The sequence below is a fragment of the Nomascus leucogenys genome, chromosome 17, assembly GCF_006542625.1.
Source record: "Nomascus leucogenys isolate Asia chromosome 17, Asia_NLE_v1, whole genome shotgun sequence".
Lineage (NCBI taxonomy): Eukaryota > Metazoa > Chordata > Mammalia > Primates > Hylobatidae > Nomascus > Nomascus leucogenys.
This window is the reverse complement of record NC_044397.1, coordinates 51,355,220-51,382,139: the sequence shown is the minus strand read 5'-3', so window position 1 is coordinate 51,382,139 and position 26,920 is coordinate 51,355,220. Positions and strand designations below refer to the sequence as shown.

General features: G+C 36.0%; 1 long non-coding RNA gene across 2 annotated transcripts; it reads left to right on the top strand.

The window, feature by feature from the left end:
• Positions 1-5,338: 5,338 nt before the first annotated feature.
• Positions 5,339-24,058, top strand: LOC105737772. 2 transcript variants are annotated; one of them, XR_001113455.2, is made up of 3 exons: positions 5,339-5,459; positions 21,929-22,000; positions 23,582-24,058. It is a non-coding gene; the product is annotated as an uncharacterized LOC105737772 (long non-coding RNA). The 2 variants fall into 2 exon arrangements; XR_004026519.1 differs by having other exon boundaries at positions 23,114-24,058.
• The last annotated feature ends 2,862 nt before the right edge of the window (positions 24,059-26,920 follow it).

The window sequence follows — 26,920 nt, the reverse complement described above, 5'->3', positions numbered from 1 at the left end:
TGAAAAGAGTCAAGGATGACCCAATAGATAATTGAGCCAAACAATTGGTGAATGGGTGTTGTCTGGCCTGAGATGAGGAGCACGCCCAGAGAAGCTCTTTGGAATGGAGATTATAAGAATATAAAAGGAAGGCTGATTTGCACCGGAAATTGAGGCGCCTTTCTGATCATGAATATAAGGAATGAACCCATAAAGTAAAATATTGATATCTTTGACTAGTTAAATTAAAAACTAATATTTGACCCCCACGTTGAAAGGTAAACAAATTGTAAAACATTTGCAACACTTTGATAGAAGCAAAATCTTGCATTCCCCCTATAATCCATGTTTTATGTTTTTTCTTTTCCTTTTATACACTTTGTTTTCTTAGGATTGCACTGTTTCACCCAGTGCTGACAAATGAGATTTTGTACAGAGGCTTGAGACCACAGGCTCTCCTAATTAGCAGCTGCTTGTGAGAGAATCTCAGAACAGACAGGACAGAAAAAAAGAGTTGTTGATTCTGCTGGATGAAATAGGATTTTAAATAAAGCACACTGAAAGAAATAATTTAATAGAGTTTAAAAAATGAAGCATTACATATATAAGAATATTCTTTTTCAGCATGTAATAATCATAAAATAATTATCCTTGAATCTTTAATCTTTAAGGGAATTTTCCCCTTAATCATGATGAGTAATATTCAAATTTATAAATTTGTGTATATATTAGAAGATATATAGATGACAATTTCTCTTCTCTAAGAGAATCTTATCTTTTCTTCTCCTCCATTATGACAAGAAAAGAAATAAATTGATGCTGCCTTGTTTTAAAATAATAGGTATGCATGATGATTGTCACATCATCAGTGAAGAATAAGGAATTAATAGCTTCAGACACATCGTTCTACTTCAGAACATTCTATTCATAAGGAATAACATTAAAGGATCTGTAACATTACTGGCTTTTTACTGACTTTTGATTCCATAGAGAGTAATCCTAATAACATTTCTATACATATGGAATCTACAATATGGGAGTAATATGTAGACAGGCCAATTAAACCCTTCTGCTCTGATAAAATATTGCTTATACTCTGGTATCATCCCCTTCTCACTATAATTTGTTTTTAAATTACCTAATAATCTTTTGAATGAAGGCTGGCTACAATGTTAAAAGTTAGAACTGTTTGCAAAGTATATATGTAAATGATAGAGAAAGCCCAGGATGTGTGAGTCTGAGAATTGTATACACCTGCTGTTTTGTTCTTGAGCTCTTTTCCTATTCTACAATACTTTTTAAACACCAACATTGTAAGAGAGAAGATTGAGGTCAGTAGAGCATGAAGAAAAACAAAAGACCACCTAGTTCTCTGGTTGCTATACTTCTAGGACACCTCTATTTTGGCAAAAAGCTCTGTCCACTTGAGCTATCTAATTCACAAGCTCTATATTGGAATCTGCAGCCAAAGCCCAGCGGTGTTTTAAAAAAAGGATCATGTTCTTGTCTTTGTCTTGTGTACATGCATTTTCTTTCTGAGAACAAAGATGATGAAATTCATGTCTTCTTGAGTTGTAAAATGCTTTTTTTTTACATCACTCCTTTCTTTTATGTTAAAAAAAAGCCCTATACATAAATTTACTCTGTGATTCCATTGAAAATACAGTGTATAATCTCTGACTCTCCATCACCCACTACTTAAGAGAAGCTCAGTTGAGACATGCTTTTCGAAGACAAGGTTTTGAAAGAAAGTTCAACCCATCTGCACTTGCACTGTATCCTAAAATTTACTTTTTTACATACCTGTCTTTAGAGACCAAAAGCAATATGGGCAATTTGAGAAAACTACATAGACCTTCTGGAAAATTAATTTTATGGAATTACATTTTAACTTGTTTCTAGCACCTATATTCATGATTTTTAAAAGAAACCACCCAATAAAAACTGCTTGTATCAATAATAAATATGTATAATCATTTTTAGCTTCTTTAGAAAGATTACCTTCTAAGAATTCCTATTGAATTTCTGTCTCTGGCATCACAAATTATATTGTCATAAGGTTGCCCTGTGCCATTTGTTGCTTGCTAGCAAGTTTAGAACCAAATTAATGCCCATTTGGTTAATGGGCTCATTAGTCCTAATTTCTAAATTGACTGTGCCTTTTCGCTTTTAATATACAGTAGAGGTCGTTTTTGGTGTTCAGTAGAGGTTGATGAAATTACCAATTTCTTGATGAAATTGTATGCTATTATGTGTAGGTGTGCACATGTGTAAGACAACATGTTAATATATATAAAAATTCTTTAAAATGTTCATGCACTTTGATTCAATAATTTAATATCTCAAGACACAGCCTAAGTGTTTAATTGAATATGCACAGGATAATTTATGAACCATGATTAATTTCATATTATTGAAAGTTGTTAAAACTGTAAAATAGCATCATAATCCAGTAAGAGGAGAATTCTTAGTTAAATTCTGTGCAAAACTAGCTCTTGTGATATATAAACACAGGGGAAAGTTCTCATGCTATGTTGTTGTATGAATAAAGCTGAATATAGACATGAAATTACAATGTACTGTGAGAGCCATGTGTATTTTAAAGGGAGAAAAACTGAAACGCTCTAAACAAAATGTTTTCAGAGGTTCTCTGAGTGAAGGGATTTTGGATTAAAATGTTGGCTTATTATATTTTCTTTATTTTCTAATCTTTCCAAAATAAATGTGTGTTATATTTTATAAACAGAAGTAAGAGTATATTTAAATGATAACTTTGCAGGGACAAAGAAAAAGAAAGAAAGAGAACAAAAGAATAAAACAAGTATTTGGCAGTTATCTCATGTATTGAATGATTACATTGCTACAAAACAGTCATAAATTATTTATGAATTTTTAGTATATTTTACAAATTTCCCACTTGGTAAAACATTTTCTCGGAGCTGCACATAGATTCAAAGTATAAAATCAATCATAATTAGGAAAATAACCAAGAAGAAAAAACATAGGATTGAAACATTACCATTCGGACAACTGACCGGGCGGGGCAAATAAAGCTAAAATATTATGGTTTTGAATTAGATATTAACAGTTGACTTCAATGATACCAGTGTAAGAATAAGAATCGCTTAACTCTGTCTCACTCACCTTCAGAAAGTCAACAAATCTGCACATAAAGTGATTTGTCTAGAGGTTATTGTGGAAGGCAGTGTCCACCAGCCCAGCCTTTACCCTACGACGTGCTCTTGGCCATAGCCACTTCCAGGTTCCAGGAGTCATGAACTCCAGTCTGCAAAACCTGTTCTCAGCATACAGGATGCTACACAAAAGGATATGTGAGAGCCAAGTAACAGAATACACCACCTCCTATACTTTAGCCTTAATGGCAAAAAGCAACCACAAATGTACAAACAAAGGCTTATACCTTTCTTGTTAAAACAATGAAGTGCATATCCACTCATGCAAATTCATAACAGTTTTTACACTAATGCCTTTTCTTTTATATCTATTTTCATGTGTTTCATAAATAAATAAGCACAGATGAAAATAGAATAAATATATAAAGCCTCTTTAGAAGTATATAGTACTTTAAAAAAGTATTTTACAAGGAAGATTCGGAGAATTCACTTTATCATTGATAAACTCACAAAAAATACAGGAAAGAAGAAAGATAACTAAGGTAAAACAAAAATTATCTTGTTTTTCATTTTTATTTTAAAACCCATACATTTTGTTGTTTTCCATTTGTAAACAAATGTTTATTATACACATGGTAAAATTACTGTATTACACGTCTCTAAACAAAGAGTTATAAATATAATCATAGGTCAATATACAAATTATTTAGACATAAAATTTGCTTTAGTATAACTAGAAACTATATTTATTTATTTTGTACAGAGCAAAGTACAAATAATTAAAATGAGAGCTCTATTACAAGATTGAATGGCAGTTAGAACTCACTTATAATAAATGCAATCTAAAATACTCTTGAGTCACTGACACTTAATATTCCACATAATGCTAAACATTTCAACTGCGGGGTTACTTAAGTTCAACAGTGTAGGAAATACACCCCAAATTAAAAATCACTTCAAGTGTATTTCTGTGTGATGATAACATGCCCAGCTCTGTCATGGGTGTCTGATTAGGTGTCAGCAACATGCTCTCCTGAAAATCGGGGACATCAGTCTCCTATTCTCCAAACCCCACCTGTCAGTGTTCTTTCGGATTATTAAAATTATTGCTCAGTGAAAAGAACAGATTCTACATGTTCTGTTTTTTAACCACAGATTCCTCTGAAACGAGTACACATGTTTTAGATGGCCTTATAATTATACATACAACAGAAACTTAGGGAAATGCTCACAACGCATGACTCTCATAGTCCCTGTCTAAAGTTTCCTGAGGGATGGCAGGATCGATTGTCTGAGACAGCAGAGAGGCAGAAGAAATATTGGATGGCACTGAACTTTTTCACATAGAGCTGGTCTATATAGTTGACATTTAATTTAATTCAGGGGTTCAGAAGAAACATAGGAAAAATTTCAATGAAATAACACGTCTACGCATTCATAATAAATTAATTTGAAGAAAAAAACACACAGAAAACCTGTTTCTCCCCCTACATTCTTACACAGTCAATCACACTCAATGCAACACTTTACCTGGTTACCAAAATGTATGTGAGGGTTTCTCCCACCAGCACAGGCAATGCTTCTGTGAACACCAGCGTGGTGTCCTGTGATTCAGTTCAATTCTGACTCTATCTACCTGGAGGAAGCTCCAGACCCCACAAGTGAGGGCTCAGCCCCAGAAGGTTGCCCCCACTTCAGGTGACAGTCCCAAGCTTGTGGCTGACCAGCTATAAACCTGGGTTCCCAGGACCCTTCCTTGGGTTCCATTAATTTGCTAGAGCAACTCAGACAACTCAGCTAAACACTTACATTTTCCCATTTATCATAAAAGACATTGCAAAGGATTCAGGTGCCAGAGAGACAGATGACATGCACAGGGCAAGAAATGTGGGGAGAAGCAGAGCTTCCATGCCCTTTTTTGAATTGGAGCCAACCCCAGGCATCTCTATGTGTTCAGCAATCTGGAAGCTTTCTGAATTCAGCCTTTTGGGTTTTTATGGAGGTTTCATTATGCAGTCGTAGTTGGTTAAATCATTGTCCACTGATGATCAACTTAACCTTCAGTTCCTCTCCCCTTCCTAGAGATTAGAAGGTGGGGCTGGAAGTTCCAACCCCCTCATTACACAGGTGGTTTGTTCCCTGGAAAACCAGCCCTCACTCTAAGCCTATCCAGGAGCCCACTGAGAGCCACCCTGTTAGAACAAAAGATGGTTTTGTCACTCAGTACATTACAAAGGAGCTCTGTGTCAGAAACTAGGATTAAAGAACAAATACAGAACAAATGGTTCCTCCAGCACCCCTACTGCAAGGATTTTAAGAACTCTATCTCAGGATAAAGACCTGAGGGTAAAGACCACTATATATATTTCTTATTACAGATACCAAGAAAATAACACATTAATGGTAAATTAATACTCAAAAATTATATAAAAATAGCAAAGAACTGTCACTTTAAATATATTAAAGTTAGAAAGGTAGAAATATAAATACTCATATAAAATCTTTAGCCTGAAGCAAAATCTTTTTAAGGTATTTTATATGTAAAAAATACTTTTATTTTATATGTATTTACATATATTTTATATGTATATGTTATATTTATATTTATGTTTGTACATATGTTGTTTATGTATCTATTATATTTACATTCATATTTATATGTTTGTTATATATTACATATCTATGTTACATTTTAAATTTAAATTACTTTATTCTGCCATTATGCATATATATACACATATTCAAATTCAGAAATACACATACAGATATCTACCTACAAGATTTAAACATTATTTTCCAATTGAAGTTTTACAAGCAGTAGAGTTTAGTAATTGTAAATAAATAAAAAGAATTTTCTTCTACTAAAGTTCATCATTTCCATATAGAAAGGATCAAAATCCTCATTTTTTTCTAAATACAGGTAAGAAAAAATTATTGTTTAGTAGCTAAGCATTTTGAAAGTTTGATGTTAAGCCAACTTAGAAGTTACATTAGTACATCAGCTAAGGCTGTAATGAGCTGACTATGCCTGTCTCCTTTGACTAATGGTAGCCATTTGAACAAACAAACAAAGCCTCAAGGCGGCTGTTGAAGTAGACACAGTAACCCATTACATTATTTTAAGATAAAACCATAGTAAATGTTTCAGACCATAGATTGTTCACATAAGATTTCTCTTCTTTTGTTTTAACCAGAAGAAAATCACATACTTCAAACCGTTAAGAACATAGTTTTCATTAAATCCTGATTTTATTTTGGACCAATTAGCAAGCTGAAAAGCAGGAACCAAAGCTAAGTGCTGATCACTGAAAAATTAATATATATGAAAATGAATAAATTCTGAAACTAATATTTTAGTTGTTAATACAAATAGTTTGTGATTTTATAAGCATATTATGTTGAAATACAAAACAAATTGTTCATTCAAAATCTGCATCACATTGTCAATAGCTGGCTTGTAATGCCAAAAGTGCACCATATTTTTCTTAGTAACTTGACATGAGATTCTATTCCAGGAAACTCTGAGATTCTGCCATTTTAATTACAGGTGCAAGAGCAAACGCTCATTCTCTTGTCCCACCTTAACCTACCTTGAAGCACACATATAAAACCAAATGATTACTTGGGACATTTCAAACTAAACTGCTTTCACTTCAGGCTCTCTCGCAGGAATACCTCATTTACTACTCCATATCTCTAAAATCATTTTAGAAATTGTCTTCGGGGCAATAAGAATAAAAAAGGAATGAAGGCCCATAAGCTGCAGATATTTAACACATAAATATGCTATTTATAAGCAACAAGTTTTTGCACTCCAGAATTTTAAGCTATGTAATGGCTTATGAGGAGAGATATGCATTTAAGCTAAAGGACCCAAATGCTTTAAGGGACATAATACTCCAGAATGTTCTGCTTCAGAGAACACTGTTTCTAAAAATCACTTTCAGGGAAAGGGCCTATTTTGGCTCACTGTTAAATGGTTGCATTTCCATCCAGTTCATTCATTTGACATCCACTGGAATTCTCTGTAGAGTCAGAGATTGAAGCAAGCTTCAGTTAATATCTCAGAAGACACATAAGATGTGGATGTCAATTGGGCTCATTCAAATCTACGAATATGACCAGGAATATTTGGAAATTGTCTATCATGCCAAGAAAGATAATAGCTTTCTGAAAGCAAATAGTTTAAATGCTTAGAGTACAACATGGAGGAAATAAAGGAAGTATTTATCTGTGAGAGAGGACACAGTTAATCCACTTAATTTGAATTTGAATTAAAACCACTCTGCAAAGATATTCCAAATTGTTCAGCCAATTGTATAGGCAAAACATTTTTTATTTGTCTTTACTTTTGAAGAAATTAAAAATGCTTTGAATTTCAGAACATGAATGACTAAGGAGCCATCGTCATAATATCATAATGACATATGGAATAACTGTCTAAATTGCTTCCTTCAAATGTCCTCTAGCTTTTATTATTTTTTAATTATTAAATATATCAAAATTACAAAACATTTTATCTAGTATATTTTAAGCTTAAAGAATGATGCTAAAACCAATGTATCCATCTAAAGAAATGATGTCACCAGTTCTTTTAAAACCTGCCCTGCACACCTTACATCACATCACCTCCCCACCCCTACCCTGAGGCAAATAGCTGCTAGCCTAGGTTCCTCTGAAATACTCCCTTGAATTTCCTTAAAGGTTTTGCCACCTATAAATGATTCTCTAAACAATATGTTGTTCAGATTTGCCTGGTTTGACCTTACAATAAAGCAGTCATTTTGTGTGTTTTCTTTTCAAGTCAGGATCTTGCTCTGTCACCCAGGCCAGGCTGGAGTGCAGTGGCACAATCAGGACTCCCTGCAGCCTTGACCTCCTGGGCTCAAACAGTCTTCCCCAATTTAGCCTCCTGAATAGCTAGGACTACAGGGCATGCCACCATGCCTGGCTAATTTTTTGTATTTTTTTGTAAAGAAGGGATCTTGCTATGTGGCCCATGATGGTCTCGAACTTCTGGGCTCAAGCAATCTGTCTCCCTCAGCCTCCCAAAGTGCTGGGACTACCATGCCCAGCCCTTCTGTGACTTTCTTTTTCTGTCCCCCAGCATTAGATTTCTGAGTTTGTCCAGGCTGATGTCTAGCTTTGATTCACCATTTTCCACTCTGGATATATTATGTCAATAAGCCAAAATTTATTCATTGGTTGTTAGACACTTGAACTGTTTCCCCTTGAGGCCATGGCAACCAATGTTGCCACAAATATTCTTTAATATTTCTACTGGGACACAGACATAATAAATGCCTCACACTAAGTACCTAAGGGTGGCATCTTTTATATTCATAAAATTGCTGAGTATTTTTGTTTCTATTCTCTGGAAGAATTTACATAAAATTCTAAGTATTTGCATGTTGGATGTTTGGTTAAAAAAATCACCTATAAAACCATCTGGGCAGGGTATTTGTTTTGGGAAGAATTTTAACTTTGCTTTCTATTTTGATAATTGTGCTGTGTGAATCTAAAGTTGAGGTTCTTGCAAAGCAGACTCAGTTACATTCTCGGTGGATATGAGGTGTCTGGCCCCTGCTTCTAATGTCCAGCACAGCTGAATTGGGGCAAACCACAACAGTTGCAGTGTTGAGGCCCATTTCCCAGCTCATATGTGGAGGATGCATTTCTCATTTGATGTCTTTCCCTTCTCTGGGGCCCCTGGCTGTCATCACTACTGGATAACAAACCTCTTTTCCAGAACCCACATAGAGAGGCATGCTACCCCAGCATGGGATTGTGAGCAGCCACAGCAATGGCTTGATTTAGCATGTATTATTGATTTCCCATCTAAATGTTTCAGATATTCTCACATTGTAATAAAGGGTAATTTTTTTGTCATATAGCTTTTTCTAAAAATTTCAATTTAATTTTTTCTGCAGTAATGAGTTATTCACAATTTGACTTAATTATTCCTCTGTTAGTGATTTGCTATGTAGTTATTTCTAAAGGCTAACAGAGCCAATGAGCCATTGTTAGAGAAATCTGTAGTTTTTAAATGAGACTTTAAAAAAAAACAGTTGTTGATTCTTTTTCCTCATATTTCCTTTTTTTCTGTTTTCCACCTTCTGTTCTGAATACTAAGTATGTTTGCTAAGTTAATCATCACCACATTCTTTGGAGATAGGAACTAATACTACCTTATACAGATATTAAGACTAAGACTCAGAATGGTCAAGGAATTTTTCAAAATCACCTCACTAGGAAGTGGGAGGGTCAGAATTTAATTCTGTGGGCAGAGGTTGTACACAGGACTTTCTTCTGAGGCAACTGTAAGGATATTCTATTTTCGGTGTATCTATGGGTTTTTCTTTATGGTTGCGCTTCATAGAACGTTTTTGAGTGATCAGTTATAGATTATGCAGTAAGATTCCTTAATGTGACTTTTAAATGAACAAGGTTTTGATTAAAAATGAAAAGGCAGACTGGGAATAGAGCATAGCAGAATGTCTAGCAATATAATAAACAGCATCTGAGACAATTACTGAACTGGAAGTTAGAGTTGAAGAAACTATGTAGAAGGCAACCAAAATATAAGGAAATAAACATATAAAAGACAGGTGGAAAGGTATAGGAGAGAAAATGAAAAGGTCAAACATACTACTGATCCGAGTTTTAGGAGGAGAGAAACAGGTTAGGGGTGGAGTGGGATCATAGTCTAAGAGGTAACACATGAGAATTGTTTAGAATTAATGAGCAAAATGAATCTTTAAATTCAGGAAAGCTAACAAACATCACACCAGGTACATGAAAGAACAGAATAAAACTACAAAACAGGCAAAGCAAAGAAAATCATTTAAAACAGCCAAGAGAACAGGGATTTTCCGTAAAAGAATGGTGATTAGACCAACAATGAGCTTCCCGATATACTAACGGAAGCCAGAGACAGCAAGATAGTATTTTCTGAATTCCTGGAGCACGTGGCTGCCAGCTGAGAATTACTCAATGAGATACCCTAGGGATGTTTTGCACAAGTGCATCGGGGGCATGTACCAGGGTATTTATTGCAGCATGGACTTAAGAAAAATACTATATCATTTAAAAATGCATTGAAGGTATGTGGTAAGAGCTACATATGAAGATAAAGGTAAATGGTTAAATTTGGAAGATGACAAATAGGAAAGATTCAAAGACATTGCCAGGGATTCAAGAAATTTAGAACAGTTGGTTCCTTGACAGAAAATGAGGCCATGTCACCAATAGAAGAAAATGAGAAAGAACCTTGAAGTAGAGTTTTAAAGGACAAATTTTCAAAGAAAGAAAAGATGATTTCAGAGATTATCTAGAAAGAAAATTTTACTTAGAACGTATGCTACTGAAATTACAACCGAACTGAAAGTTCCAGTTATTTTGTTAGAGAACAAAGTATTCTTTACCATTACTTTGTAACAAGGCCTGAGCATGCTCTAGAGTCTTCAAATTTGATCTTCGTCACCTGATTCTTTTATGCCAATGTTATAGTAAAACTAATATGGCTAGAAATTTATAAGCCAAGAAATAATGATTCTGTTTTTATGTCAGGTATATGTGTGTGTAAATCTATTCACTTTTTTCCACACCACTTCTAAGTACCTACAGCAAATAGCCACTACCTTTCACAGAAACTACACAGTAGCTTCTTAATTGTTCCTTATAGTTTCAATCTTGCTTTGTGACAATTAATCAATCCTCCACATAGCAAACATAATTATGTTATAATATAACTAAGATCATGTCATACCCCAGGTTAGCACATCTCATCAAATCCAACACAGCAACATCCCATCACCTAAAAGTCCTCGCGGGACCTGAATCGACCTCCTTCTCTAGCTTGCCCTGGGCTCCTTTTCTCTATCTCACAGCTTCTTTCTATTTCAGTGTCTCTCATGAGGCAAAATGCATGGTACTTGACACATTCTCTTACTTCTGCTCACAACACTCAATAGCTCTCCATCTGGCTAACTGATGCATCCTTCCAGTCTCATCCTAAATACCCTTTCCTGGAAAGGCCCTCCCTAGCCACCCAATTTAAATTACTTCTCGCTGTTTTAACTCTCTTATAACACCTTGCACATTTTCTTGTGTTAAAGGAATATTATAATACAGAGATGTTCTACTTTACATGTTTCATATGTGTATTAGAGTATTATATTCCTAATTCCTCCCTCCCATGCCATGTATCACTACCCTCATTCATTTCACTTACACATAAGCTATAATCATAGAATATATCAGTTATTATTATTTTGAACAAACTGTTGTCTGTTAGCTCAATTGAGAATAAGGAAATAGAAGATTTTATTTTATCTTCACTTATTTCTTCCCTAAATCTTCCCTTTCTTTATGTAGCTCCAAGTTTCTGATCTGTATAATTTTTTTTCTCTCTAAAGAAAGTTTTTAAAAACCACTTTTTGCACGGCAGGTCTACTGACAATACATCCCCTCAGTTTTTGTTTGTCTGAGAAAGTTTTTATTTCTCTTTCACTTTTGAAGGGTCATTTTGCATGGTACAGAATTACAGGCTGGTGGTTTTTCCTCAATACTTTGAATTTTTCACACTCTCTCTTCTTGCTTGCCTGGTTTTTGAGACGTCAGATGTAATTCTTATAATTACTCCTCTATAAATAAGATGTTTTTCCCTCTGGCTTCAGTCAGTATGTTTTCTTTATTTTGGATTTTCCACAGTTTGAATATTACATGCCTGAATATAAGTGTAGGGCTTTTTCCTTCTCTCTTTTTGTCCTTTTTTTTCTTCTTGGCATTTATCCTACTTGGTGTTCTCTCCACTTCCTGAAATTGTGGTTTGGTGTCACATTAATTGGTGAAGTTCTTAGTCATTATTATTTCAAATATTTCTTCTGTTCCTTTTTCTCTTTCTTTTTCTTCTTGCATTCCCTGTGTTTCTATGTTACGCCTTTTGTAATTGTCTCAAATCCTTTAATATTCCATTTTTTTTCAGTCTTTTTTTTTGCTTTGCTTTTCAATTTTGGAAGTTTTTATTGACATATCTTCAAGTATGAAAATTCTTTCCTCAGCCATGTCCAGCCCATTAAAAGCATTTAAAATTTTTCTGTGACAGTGTTTTTGATTCTAGAATTTATTTAATTCTGTGTTAGAATGTCCAACTCTCTGCTTGCATTGCCCATCTGTTCTTGGATGTTGCCTACTTTTTCCAACAAAGCCTTTAACATTATTCTTTCATGTTCCTAATCTTACAATTCCCACACCCCTGCCATATCTGAGTCTGGTTCTGATGCTTGTTCTGTCTTTTCAAGCTGTATGTTTTGCCTTTTAGTAGGCCTTGTAATTTTTTGTTGAAAGTATAACGTGAAGTACCTGGTACTGTTTCCTACAGAGATTTCTGCTTTGCTATGCTGTGATTCTCATTACTTGTTTGTCTGTTTCTCCACTTTCAGCATAGTGGTTTGTCCTGAGACCTCACTTTTCTGTGGGTCTAAGAAGGGCTGTTGATTTTCAGTTCATTCAGCTTTTCACTTGTTGTTAGGATGGAGTAACAGCTTCCCAGCTTATTCCCAGCCAGGCCAAAGGACAGAATCAAATTTCCTTTTAAGTACACAGTTTATAAACAGTTATTTTTGTGACTTTGTTTCTGTTCTTTTTAGCTTTCTAGGATAGACATTCAAAAAATAATCATCCTTACACTTAGCAACTTATGTGTAGTACTATTCTCATTCTCAAGTACATAGTAGAAAATCTGTCAATATTTCAGATTTAAGGAAAAAGAAATTAGGTCCTAAATATATTTAGTCACTGCAGCAGATATGTGCTACTACTTTTGTGATCATCATTCTGCTTAAACATTCTCTATTGAGTTACAGCTTTTAAAAACTCCTAACTACTAGTTAAAACTAGGAAACTTTTATTTGTGCTTAGATGTGCTTTGATCTCCAGTGGGTGTTCACATGAATAACAAGTCATTTTTGAAATTCATGTGCCAAATTACTCTCTCTTAGATGGTATTTACTTGTAAGAACACCAGGCAATATGTTGTAGTCATTGCCTTAAGGTTTACCGTGGGTTTGACTTCTATAAACATTAATGAGAATCACTTGGCTGCTTCTATGCATAAAGTACTAGAATCTGGTCCCTAGGTTATGTCACTTTTGCATCTGTATGGCTAACGCACGTCATTAAGCCATAATGGTAAACATAACTACTTAGAAGTCATGTTTCACCTTTTCCTCCTGTGGATCCCAAATCAAATTGTGAACAATTAATTGTGGATTACAACACCACTGCAGAGTAATTTTCAATAGGAATATATTAAGAGAGCCTACACCATTTCTGAAGTTTCAACTGATAAGAAGTGACAACTCTTAGAAAGGCAGTCCTTACAAATCCACAATATACATGGGTAGGAAAAGTAAATACGATCTTCAATATAATTAGACAAAGAAATTGGCAGATATATTTAACTCTTAAAAGTTCTGCCAGGACCCTATGCTTAAAAACTGTGGGGTAATTTAAAGTATTCCAATCAAGTTTGGATTCCATTTTTGTGGCTGATCATCAGCAAGTACATTTTTCCTAAATAAAGAAATAATATTTGTAGAACTTTAAAATATCATCTCTTCTTTCCTGGCTTTCATGTGCTCTGTGATAACTTGATTAGGCCAGGGAAGAAGAAGAGATATTTGAGTGGCCTGGACATGGCATGTAAAAATGACTCAGCCAACCGCTGGAAAGAAGCTGCTGGCCTTCAGGTCAGTATTTACTGGGGTGTGGTGAATTAAAACCAGATGTGCAAGCATGGACAGCTGCAGAGGAAATGCTTCTCAGTGCTATTTGCCAGCTGTGTTCCACAAAGTGGAGATAAAAGTGGTGGCAGTCAGGCAAGATCCCTTTTCTCATGATCCTTACCTTCTAATGGGGAGAGACAGCATATTTGGCCAGTGAGCACTGCTCCAACTCCTTGGACTGAGGGCCACTTTATACTCTTAAAAATTGAGATCTCATCAAAACTTTTGTTTATGTGAGTTATATCCACTGATGTTTACTGTAGTCAGAATTAACACTGTGGCATTTTAAGATTTTATTTATTTATTTCTACATAACAGGAAAGTAATTACACATTAACATGAAAATATTTTTATGAAAAAATAACTCCATTTAAAAAATTAAAACAATGAAAAGAGTGTTTTTGTTTTACATTTTTGCAAATCTTTGTAACATCTACTTTCATTGAAGATGGCTGGATTCTCATATCTGTGTTGGCGTTAAATATTGTTATATGTTGTTTTGGATGAAGTGTATAAAGAAAATCTACCATGGAAAAGGTAGGCATATTTTAATAGCCTTTCAGCTATTCTTTGATATTACACTGAAGGGAGGCAGCTTCATAAAAATGAATTGCAATGTGGGATCTGAAGTCATATCTTTCCAGACTCTGTTATATACAAATCCTTTCATCTGGCACTTTGAATGGATCTTTTACCCATTCATGATTCTGTAATATCATGTATTAGTCATCTGAAAAATAATGAATCACAGGTTTATGAAGATCTTCCAAATGTTGACACATTTGATTACACTATATATAATCGCATTTGTTAGTATCATCTCAAATATCATCAAAAAGGCTTTAAATCTTGGGAAGCTGTCAATGGTAGCAGATACAAAGCTTTAATTTTATTATTGGCAACAAAATACCATCAGTTTTATGATAGGCTCATTTTATTCATTTTCAAGAAATAAAGAATCTTGGCTTTATTCAAGCCAAGATAATTTTTTATGAAAAAGTCTCTAGTCCAGCTCACAACTTAATTTCACAAGCACTTTTCCTCAAGAATTCCATCATACTCTGGTATGCTGTGGAAGTACTTAACATAGACTTCCTATTTCATAGAACAGGACATTAATAATACAGGTACTAATAGCTCAAAATACAGTGAAATTAACTTTTTATGCTTCATCAAGAGACATTCTTTTGTTTTTTTGGTTTTTTTGTTTTTTTTTTGAGACAGAGCCTTGCTCTGTCATCCAGGCTGGAGTGCAGTGGTACAATCTCATCTCACCACAAAGTCCACCTCCCAGGTTCAAGCGATTCTCCTGCCTCAGCCTCCCAAGTAGCTGGGATTACAGGTGCATGCCACCATGCCTGGCTAATTTTTGTATTTTTAGAGTTTGCCATGTTGGTCAGGCTGGTCTTGAACTCCTGACCTCAGGTGATCCACTTGTCTCAGCCTCCCAAAGTGCTGGGATTACAGGCGGGAGCCACCGCTCACGGGCAACAGACATTCTTAAGTAAAACTGGTTTTATGTATTTATTTGTTTGTTTTACTGCTAGTATTGCCAATGAAGAGTTCAATGACCTGCTAGTACAGCTTGCTGCCACTGCACCGACATGCACTGAGCCATCGCAGACTGTGATGGCTTAGTATAATTAAAAATTGTTTTCAATTTTTGTAAACCTGTAGAAAGTGTTATGAATACATGGGATACACTTTGAGAACCACTGGAGTAAACAAATAAATTATCAAGATAATCACAGATATGATAAGGGATGCAATTATAATAAAATATGATGGGGGATGATTGATCACTGGAATATAACTTACTAAAGAGTTCTTTCTTCACTTCCCCATCAAAGCTAGTAATATGTCAGCTAAGTAACCTGGATGACTATTACTTGTCTTGATTAGTCTTGATTAGAACTCTCCACAATTCAAATTATTTATCAGAATAGTGACTGATAATTTAGTTTTGTGTGTAAAAAAAAAAATTATAAGCTCCATGAATGCATATTTTGTTCTGTTAAACTTTTATTCTTAATAAATCATTCTGGATCTGACTTAAGTTATATATGTGTGCACGTGTGCATTCATGTGTGTGTGTGTTTGTGTAGAATGAATAAATTATTGAGACCAGAGAGGACATAAATTTGAGAGAAAGAATTGGGCATGATGAGTTCTGTTTCTCCATTACGAACATGAAAGGGGTCTTGGCTGTCTACTTGGCAGATGGCTAATGCAAGGTGGAATATGTGGGGCTGGTCCTTAGCAGGGAATCTGGGCTGGAGATAAAGATGTGGACACTCTCAGCTTATAGCTGCCAATTAAGACTAATCTCACGCAAGACTTGCTGATAGTCTGTAAAGGGAAAATGGCCAGGGATAAGATCCTGAGGCACACTGACATTTGGAGAGTAAGTGAGAAACCTAGAGAAAAAAATTGAGAAGTGCTCCCCTACACACCTGCCCTAACCCAAAACTATCACTTTTCCTATACTAATTATTATTTTGCATATTTATCTAATTCTTCAAAGAACAGATTTTAATCTATTTTATTTTACAGGTTTAACAGATTTTAAAATGAGTTTATTTTAATCATCTTTGTATCCCTAGCAACTAGTACAAAATACCCATCAATTTCGATTCATTTTTTGAGTTACTATTTCAATAAATGTAAGTTTATCATTTAAATTTTGGGAGTGTTTTTCACTCAGATTTTCTTTCATTCCTGTTAGGAAACAACCAAGATAAGATTGTTGTTGTAATAGGATTATCTCCAATCATTGGATTGATTAAATGTTCTCTAACCTGTACGTTGCAGTGTTTCTTGAAAAACATCCTTCCTTAGTCCTTGATTTCTGAAAAAAAAAAAATGGATTTTAGTCAGTGAGCATTAGGAGTTGAAGAAAATGAGTTCATCTTTGGCTGACAAGTCAATAGGATTCTGCTGCTTACTTTTTTTTTAATGCCTCTAAAGCTTTCATTCTCAAAATGCATGGGAATAAGCCATTGAGAAAGTGCATCAATAACAAAATCATATAGGGCTGTGTATACACATACTCGGTAAAATCTACCTATGATTTTCGAAAATATTTATTAAATTCCAAAACCCAATTCTCTAAAGGTATAAGGTCAATATTAATAACTTTCATTTGATATCAAGAAACACTTTATATCAAACTTGATAAAGGAGTTACTCTCTGAACTGGGAAAATCAAATCTAATTTTCAGTTACCTAAAATTAAGAAAAAAATAGATCACCATTAGCACTAAGTTTGTGTAAAATACAAAATGTCAAATGTATGAATCAGCCTGATATAATTAAGACCTCTGCTCCATGGAACTATTAAAATAGAAATACACAAACATAAGTCAACAAGCAAATTGTACAATGTAAACTATACATACCCATGTAAACTATACACACCCATGCATACACACGCACTCATAAAACAATGTTCCAGAGAAAAACACAAGCTTCAATAAACAGCAAATCATAAAATTTAGTTTGCTTTTTCAGTAGCAAATGAAAATATATAGAACTTCAGGAAATGAGAAAGCTGGAGGATTCTTGAAGAGGACTTGAGCTGTCTTTTAGGATGAATCATCTCCCAAATTCATGAACACAGAAATACCCCATGGATTTTTACTCACAGTCTGCTGGCCACACAAGGGAGGAGGAGATATGAGATCATAGGATAGTAGCAGGTACAAAACTGGTACAGGTTGAATAGCCCAAATCCAAAAAACCCAAGTCTAAAATGTTACAAAATTCTAAACTTTTCGAGTACTGACAAGACGATCTCAAAAAAAGTACTCATTGGAACAACTCAGATTTTGGATTTTTGGATTCAGAATACCCAACCAGGAAGTATAATGCAAACATTCCAAAATAAAAAAAAAATCCAAAATTCAAAACACTTCTGGTCTTAAGCATTTTGGATAAGAGACAATCTTTCCTTTACATTTAATAATGGCAAATAAAATGTTTCATCTAAATTGCCTAGTATTGTTGTACATTATTTTAAATCTGCCATTTCAGTGTGGCCTAATGTCCTCAAGCCAAGGTTGATAAAAATGCTAAATATTAACTTAAATTACAAAATACATTACAGATAGAGTCAATGTCCACATCATGTCTCTGCAGAAGCGAGCTGTTAACAGGCACTGGTGGGATGCCTTGCCCTTAAGAGGCTATAGTCTGATGTGAGTTGCTTTATTCTCATCCCGCAAACATCCAATCCTCTCCAGACACATGTACTCAGGGCTGTGTCTAGGTTTAGCGGGTCCGCCAAAGCTTACACAATTTAAAGAAAACAGCTTCAAACTGGTCAACAAAATTATAACACATGTTAAAATATGTCGCCTTTTGAAACCTATCTTCTGGCTGCGTGCATTTCCAGCTTTGTGACTCCTCTGCCCCATACCCATCCAGCCCCAGCCCTGCAGGACACATCCTCACTGCCACGCCATCTTCGTTTCCTGACCCGGTGACACCAGCTTACCCTCTCTTAGTCATTTGATCTCCTCTTCAGCTTTGCCTCAAACTTACACAGACAATTCTGGACTTCCAGATATTTGGATTTTAGAGTTTTGCACATTAGAACCCACAGATGCCACCAGCCTACCTTCTGTCTTCTGTTGTTGATTTCACACGACTTCCTGGGGACTTGACGACCAGACTCCCCTCTGATGGAAAGCAACTGACCTCAATTGACTGAGCAGGAATGACTGCACCTGGCAGGATAGAACATGTGGCCCAATGCTGAGCACATCCTCTGCATACGTCCTCTGCATGTGGCTTGTGAATAATGCTGTTTGGGATTTGATCTATTTACTGGTTGTTCCATATGAGTATATGCAGTTTTCCTTCTCTGAACCTGATGTCATTACTTCACTGTCATAGCTTTACCTGGCTGGTTGCCTCCTGTCACACTAGCCCATGCACTGGTCACAGAAATACATTTGGGCTGGAAAAAAACCAAGACCTTGAGTGAGCAATAGCTCCATTGGCTAAATCTTGGGCAAGGCTTTCTCCTGGGACTTATTGCTGGGAAATTACACCAAATCTTCTCCACTTAGGTTTGAAAACATTCTTTTGATTTTCATTTTTACCACTATTTAATAAAAATTCTGCCCCAAACCAAAGCAACTCAGTTTTAACAATCTGTTAGTACTGAAAACTCGTATACTTTTAAAATGTCCAAAGTTACCTCTTTTATGAGTCAGGCAATATCAAAAAGTGTGTATCTCAATATAATCAAATATGTTCTTTAAAGAATTTTAGAAAAGTTAGTGGAACAAACAAACAAATGCTGTTTTCAATAACATTGTAATGGAAGTTGAACATTTTTATAGTTTCTTTTTTTCTAATAGTGATTCCATCAATAGCATCCGTGTATATCATCTAACTTAATCTTCACCTCAACTCTGGGACTCAGTGAAGGATGATACAACCTCCAATAACATCATTCTCTTGATATTTCGAGAATAATATTTTGGAGGTATTATCTGTGCAGTTCAACAGCTTTAGCAAAAGATTTATCTCTTTCAGCAGAGCAGAAATTTAGCCTGACAAAAGTGGGGAGGTAGAGAATTGGTGTCGAAAAATTTCCCCTTTCCTGTCTCAGTTGAAAGGAAAGGTCACAGAATATGGGTCTGAATGAGACTTACATAGTTTTGAACTTCATGTGGAGCCCCAAACACCACAAGCTGTATACCCTTCAATCAAAATGAAAATTATAGCTCTGAGCTGCATTTCTATCAGAGAAAAGCAAATGTTGTGATTTTTGCACTGAAATCAAATTTAACTGGAATGATTCAATAAAATGATGGTGTCATTTTGAATGTTGCACTCTTTCTTAAAGTTTGATTAGTCTAGACACCTGAGTTGAAAAATGACTGTTGCCTGATACTTCAAAGCACACTTGACAACTTTGATTAAATATTTATGTTAAATGTACATGACTTAAAATGAAATGTGTTCCAATCAAGACACTAGCAAGCAGAACACACGTAACTCGTCAGCGTTAGAGCTCTGGTTTCGGGCAGTTTGATTTGAGGTTCAGCCAACTCCAGAGGTGCAGCTCTCCAACTTCCACTACTTAAATGGGGGTCACAGCAAGTCTGCATTTCACATGGTAGTATCCAAGCAACTCAATATCCAGTAATTCCTTGGAATTGTCGCAAAGAATAAAAAGTAAGCAAGGAGCAGCTCGTTGTATTCTCTCTTCCCTCCTCGTATTACAACCGTAAACCCCCATATATGCTCTCTCGAAAACAAAATTTTAGAGCACTGTCGAGGGCAACTCTCTTAATCTTTTAAAACGTTTTAAAAACGTTTGTAATTCCAGTTCTTATTCCTAATTACTTGAGAATTTATATGTGTTTGTTCAATTCAAAACAACCCTATTGCATTTTCTTTTGAAGTAAGCTATCCATAACATATTTGCATTTGCATTTATCTTCTGAGAGAAATAATTAATATCAGCTTAATTGCTGAAGTCAGGAACTTGGAAGCCATATTTAGCTTCCGTTTGTCATTCCTCCCACACTCTAGCTGGTGGAAAGCATCATGAAGCCTAGCTGACGTGCTTTGTATCTGTCATCCTCCAGACAAGCCCAGAACCAAGACTGGCTCTCCATGGCCTTGCGTCACCCTAGACTGTGGCACCAATTCTAACTCACGCCTCGGCTTGTGTGCATCTCTACACCACCACAATCTAGCCACACATTCCAGAAAGATGTTAAGTAAATCAAATCTGACATTCTGGTTGCTTTGAATCTACATTCATTAATTCTAAAGGCATTGCTCATTTTATCATGCGATTTTTTTACTTTTTATCTTTGTATCATATTTTACAGAGATAAGTATGCAATTTTTGTTTTGATTATATTTACTGAAAAAATGCATGCTTACTTCACAGAAAATCCAATGACAATTATTTTTAAAAGTGAAACCTGGGCTGGGCACAGTGGCTCACGCCTGTAATACCAGCACTTTGGGAGGCCGAGGCAGGTGAATCACTTGAGGTTAGGAGTTCGAGACCAGCCTGGCCAACATGGTGAAACCCGGTCACTACCAAAAATACAAAAAATTAGTGGGGCGTGGTGGTGGGCACCTGTAATCCTAGCTACTCAGGAGGCTGAAGCAGGAGAATCGCTTGAACCCAGGAGGCAGAGGTTGCAGTGAGCCAAGGTTTTGCCATTGCACTCCAGCCTGGGTGACAAGAACAAAAGTCTGTCTCAAAAAAATAAAATTAAATTAAATAAGTAAATAGGTTAATAAATAAATAAATAAAATTTTTTAAAAGTGAAAACTGAATGACCTCTTCCTTGTACTCACTCAAGATTAATCAGTGTTAACAGAGTATTGTCTATCTCCCAAGTATTAGAATGTATTCAATGGCTTCCCATTGCTGACAGCATAAATCATACCCTCCTTAGAATTCTTTTTTGGACCTTCCCTCTCTTTTTCCTTGTAAAGTGGAGCGCAGACTGGAATGGCAGGAAAATGCACAATGTGTTTGAAATTTTGCCTCTGTTTACTGCACCCATTTATTTCTCAAACTTGAGATTAAACAACACTTCCTCTAGCAAAGTTTTCCTATTGGCTTCTCTCAGGGCTTTTTGTTTGAAAGAAAAGCAGATACTCAAGCCATCACTAGTTGGGCACTAGCAGTTGCTTTCAGGATATGCAAGTTATTTGAAAATAAAACTTCAATTACGATAGATTTCATGGAGGCTGCAATTAGCATTGAGACAGCATCATCATCCTTTTTCCTGGTGTCTCCATTTTTATCTTATGTCATTTCTGAGGCTCTTTGAAGCCAGGCCCTTTTCAGTGGTTGAAAACCTTTTATTTGCTGCTTTCTCATAATGCCGATTGTTACGTAAGTTTGATTGTCTTGGCCCTGGCTTAAAGTTACAAAGCCTTCTGCCTTTTGCCTTCCTGGTTGTTTACCCAGCTTTCGTATTTCCGAATTGGATATTACTGCAAAAAATACTTTGGGTACAATATATATTTTTTTCCTTTTAGGTCACAAGATGTACATTGCTGGCCCCAGCTGGATTTTCCCAGGGTCAGGTGTCCATTCCCACCTAATCAAAGGTAAGGATGGAGTTGGCTCTCAGTGTGAGCCGGTTGGGGAGGGGATGCGATGGTTAATTTCATGTGTCAACTTGTCCAGGTTATGGTATCAAGTTCTTTGGCCAAACACTAAACCAAATGGTGATCTGAAGGTATTTTATAAATGCTACAATCAATTGACTTTAAGTAAAATAAAAATCATCCTTGATAATACAGATGAGCTTCATTCAATCAGTCAAAGACCTTAAGAGCAAGAACTGACGTTTTCAGAGAAGGATATCTGCCTCCAGACCTTACCACAGAAATCCTGCTGAGTTCCCAGATGCCAGGCTACCTTACAGATGTGGGACTTACCAGCCCCACAACCGCATAAGCCAATCTGATCCTTAAAATATCTATCTATCATCTATCTATCTATCTATCTATCTATCTATCTATCTATCTATCATCTATCTATCTATCTATCTATCATCTCTATTTGTCTGTCTATCTATCTGTCTGTCTCTGTGTCTATTTGTCTATCTGTCTATTGTCTTTCTATATCTATCTATCTCTATCTATCTGTGTCTATCTGTCTATATCTATCTATCTCTGTCTGTCTGTCTATCTATCTGTCTCATTGTCTATCTATCTCTCTGTCTGTCTGTAGTCTATCTATCTGTGTCTAGTTGTCTATCTATCTATCTATCTATCTTTCTGTCTATCTATGAAGATCACATCTATCCTACTGCTACTGTTTCTCTGGAGACCTCTGACTGATATGTAAAGTAATCTCTATTTCAAGGCAATAGTGGGTTGGCACCATAGAGCATTCCTTTGACAGTGTTCTGTTGTGTTAACAAGGTAATGTTAACTGCCATTACAAAATAACCCAAAAGATCAGCTCTAACAATGGAGATGAATGCCTTGCACACATAGGGCCACTGCATGTGTTCCTGGTGAGGAGTTGGCTTCCACACACTGTGAGGTGCTCAGGCCTCTCCCATCACAGGGATTTGCCTTCTCCTAAAGGCTTGGTATCCTTCCACCTGGCTGTTGGATGAGGAAAGAGAGTGGATGGGTGCCTCTTCCATTAGGCTCCCTGGTGCAGAAGTGAAACACTTCAATTCTCTTCATGTTCCATTGATGTAACAGGTCGTGAGTCCTCACATGTTTTCAAGAGTTTGGAAAATGATCTCCCTTGCCAGGTTGCCAATCTTCAAAGGGAGGTCTATACTGTGGAAGAAAAAGAAAAAATTTATGTGCATTTATCTTGTTTAATACACTCATCGTATATAGTATTTTTGCAACAGCAATAATAACACTCTTAATTTAGTACATAATTATATATGTCATATACTTAATATACAAAATATTTTCCTTGCTAACCTGTATGATTTCAAATGCCTGGAACAATAAATAATTCATGTCATTACTTGAGAGTATGTAAATTTTAATATGTTAAGATATACTGGCAAAGTTCTAAAAGTTGCAATTTTATGGGAGGCCAAATTATGTACATAGTAGTTTGTCTGAAGACTTGAGCCAAAAGGAAACTAATAGACTTTTGAGCTACAATATGGACATAATGTCATGAAGCAGGAACATTATGCTCCATTGCAGGACACTTCTGCTGACCTGCACCTAGAATACCCTATTCTGTGCTGATGACTCAGATGTAAGAATGATGATGTGCAACGGTTGGCATGCAGAGAACAATGAGAAAAAGAACTGAGTTGTGCAAAGACATGAGGAAAGGACATGAGGCTCTTAATAACAGCTGCCAAGTACTGCAGTCTGGAATCTGGAGCAAAGTGATTCAATTCTGACCACTGCCTGTGAGTAAACGGGATGTTATTTTTCAATACTTTTGTTTAATAGTACCTCCTTCATTACATGTGAACAGCACTCCAGGATAGTAAATCATAAACTGGGAATAAAGCCTGTAATTTTAATTAACATATTTTAAAATGCTTCTAATTTGTATGCATTTGATTAAATTTTCATTTGCATTGAGCTATTTTTTCTTTCTCATGTAATGTTTGACATTACCATTTCTTTCTTTAATGAAATACTAATATTTAATAAAATATATTACATTCTTAATATGACTTGTCAGGAATTTTTCTTCCTTAAATATTTGTGTAATGAAAATGAAACCTCACTGCACGTGGAATCTCAGCTGACAAGTAAAAAGAAGCATTTTTGTATTAGCGATATCTTGTTCCCTCTTACAATGTTTCCTTCCTCTCACCTCCATGTGGCCAAAATAAATGACCAGAGTGGCTCATCCTCACTACTGTCTCCCTTGCAGTGCAGCCTCTATAACCATGCTCTGGGCAAGCAGGTACTTATCTGGGGACAGGCTCCAGTAATGGAGCATGCAATGCAAAAACTGGCATTAAAACTATGTTGGGCACGGCGGCTCACACTTGTAATCCCTGCACTTTAGGAGGCAGAGGGGCGGACCACCTGAGGTCAGGAGTTCGAGACCAGCCTGACCAATATGGTGAAATCCCATCTCTACTAAAAATACAGAATCAGCAGGGTGTGGTGGCAGGTGCCTATAATCCCAGCTACTTGGGAGGCTAAGGCAGGAGAATCATTTGAATCTGGGAAGCAGAGGTTGCAGTGAGCCAAGATCGCACCACTGCACTCCAGCCTGGACAACAAGAGCAAAACTCTATCTGAAAAGAAAAACCAAAACCAAAAACAAACAAACAAACAAACAAAAACTACATCACCTACAGAGATGCTTTCTAAATATTCTTTTTTTTTTTTTGGTCAGATATAAAACACATGTATCTGCTCATTTCATTGCAAATAGAGGTTCTAATTGGTCTTGACTCTGTGCTCGATGCCCACAAAGCCATTCTGCACTCCTCTGTGCACAGGCGTCAACTCCTCGTTCAGTCAGCCAGCCAGGCATGTGAACAGATAGCTTACCAAACAACCCAAACAACGTGCAACACAGTGTCCCCACCAGGAGATCTCTATGAGCAAGGATCATGTTGAATTTTGTTAGTATTCCTTGCACTTTATGGGCGCTCAATTAATGCCTTTTTGCCATAAGTGGTAGTTAATAAATGCACCTAAAATTTCAGTATAGAAAAACTACTATTCTTAGGCTTTTAGTCATGAGCTTCCTCAGCAAACCTTCCCTCCCATCAGTGAGTGCTTCCCTTCGATCTACACCTCCCAGTGTCTTGAAAGGAAAAAGAGACTGACTAATTGCCCCCATCCGAAAGTCTCTCCTCATTTCATCTCACTTAACATTTCTGCAGAGTTTGCCAAATGCAACTATTCCTTTTCCCAAAGCAGGATGTGGGAGGGGACGTAAACAGAGATTAGAAAGAAGAAAAATATTCTTACCATGTTGGGGGGCTGGATTTATGTGAAATCCAAAGTGAATCAGTCATTACAGGGCTTGGCACATAGTAATTTTTCCAAAAATGTTACCACTATTAGTATTTTGTGATCATTAAAGATGCCAAAAACATGTATGCCTCCTTGCTTTTAGCCATGTGGTTGTTAGCGCTTGAGATGTACTTTTGCTTACATTTTACGTATCAAAAATATGCTTCTCTTTAAAGGAACAATTGAAATGTCACATCCTTTGATTACTTCCTTCATCCCCTTTATGGGGAAAATTATTGGTTTCTTCCTTAACTCTGTTGTTTCCAATGGAAATAATAATGCTAAACCTTCAGCCATGAGAAGTGAGGTATAAAGTCATAGTGATTTACAACATCTGTCTTCTCTCTATATGAGCATTAACTGTAGGAGGGACTAAGTCCAGCAGGGAGGCAGGCTTGGTCTCCCAGTTGCTGAAACACAAAATGTTGAGGTAAGATTACAGTTTTTATTTTTAAAAAGACAGAATTTTGCTTTGTTTTTACATTACATGATGCCATATGTTCAATGAATAAGTAAGAAAAATACAAAATTTTAATTTTCAATTTTTAATGTCTTTAGATTTATTTTTAATCTCATTGCAATTGTATGTATATGCATATGTATATGTATTAGGTATGTACATATGAAATACACGTTATACATTTGTATTTATTATGCATATGCAATTTATATATACATATACTATATATGAGATATATATACATTCGTGTACTATATACTGTACATATCTTGTACATGTATATTATATGTATATGCTCATGCATATTTGTATGTGCACCAACAGCATATTCTCTACATTTCTGCGTGAGCTTTTAAAACCAATTATTATGGGCCAGGGGCGGTGGCTCACGCCTGTAATCCCAGCACTTTGGGAGGCTGAGGTGGACAGATCATGAGGTCAGGAGATCGAGACCATCCTGGCCAACTTGGTGAAACCCCATCTCACTAAAAATACAAAAATTAGCTGGGAGTGGTGGCAGGTGCCTGTAATCCCAGCTACTCAGGAGGCTGAGGCAGGAGAAACTGGTTTTCCATGTGGACGTTGTGCAAGTCTCCTTCTGGTTTTTAGTGGCTGGGTTGGTGGTGGGCACACTGGGTGAGAAGGACAACAGGCAGATCTACCAGCCACCCAGGGATACTCATCTCTGCGTGGTTTCCCAGTGGAAGTCTGTGTATTTGCCAATTAATCTTCTACTGATCCATTGATACATCTTTGTTGAGTCCTGTTCTCTATGCTAAAAAATTAGCAGTGAATAAGACAATCTGTTCTTTCAGATAATTTATTTGAGAATTACGTAAAGTGAGTACTGTGAATAAAAGTAAATACAAACAAGCAAAATAATTTTAGATAGAAGCAAAGGCCATGAAGGAAATGGTTTCAGGGGCCATTATCACCCCATGGTGATAAGGTGAGAACTAAAATGTATTGCGAACGAGTGTTTTAAATAACATATTTTTAAATAATTTTTTTAAAGGCTAATTCTACCTGCTAGGTTACAGCTTATGGTGAAAATTGCATGCAGATAGCAGAAGAGAACTCAAAGA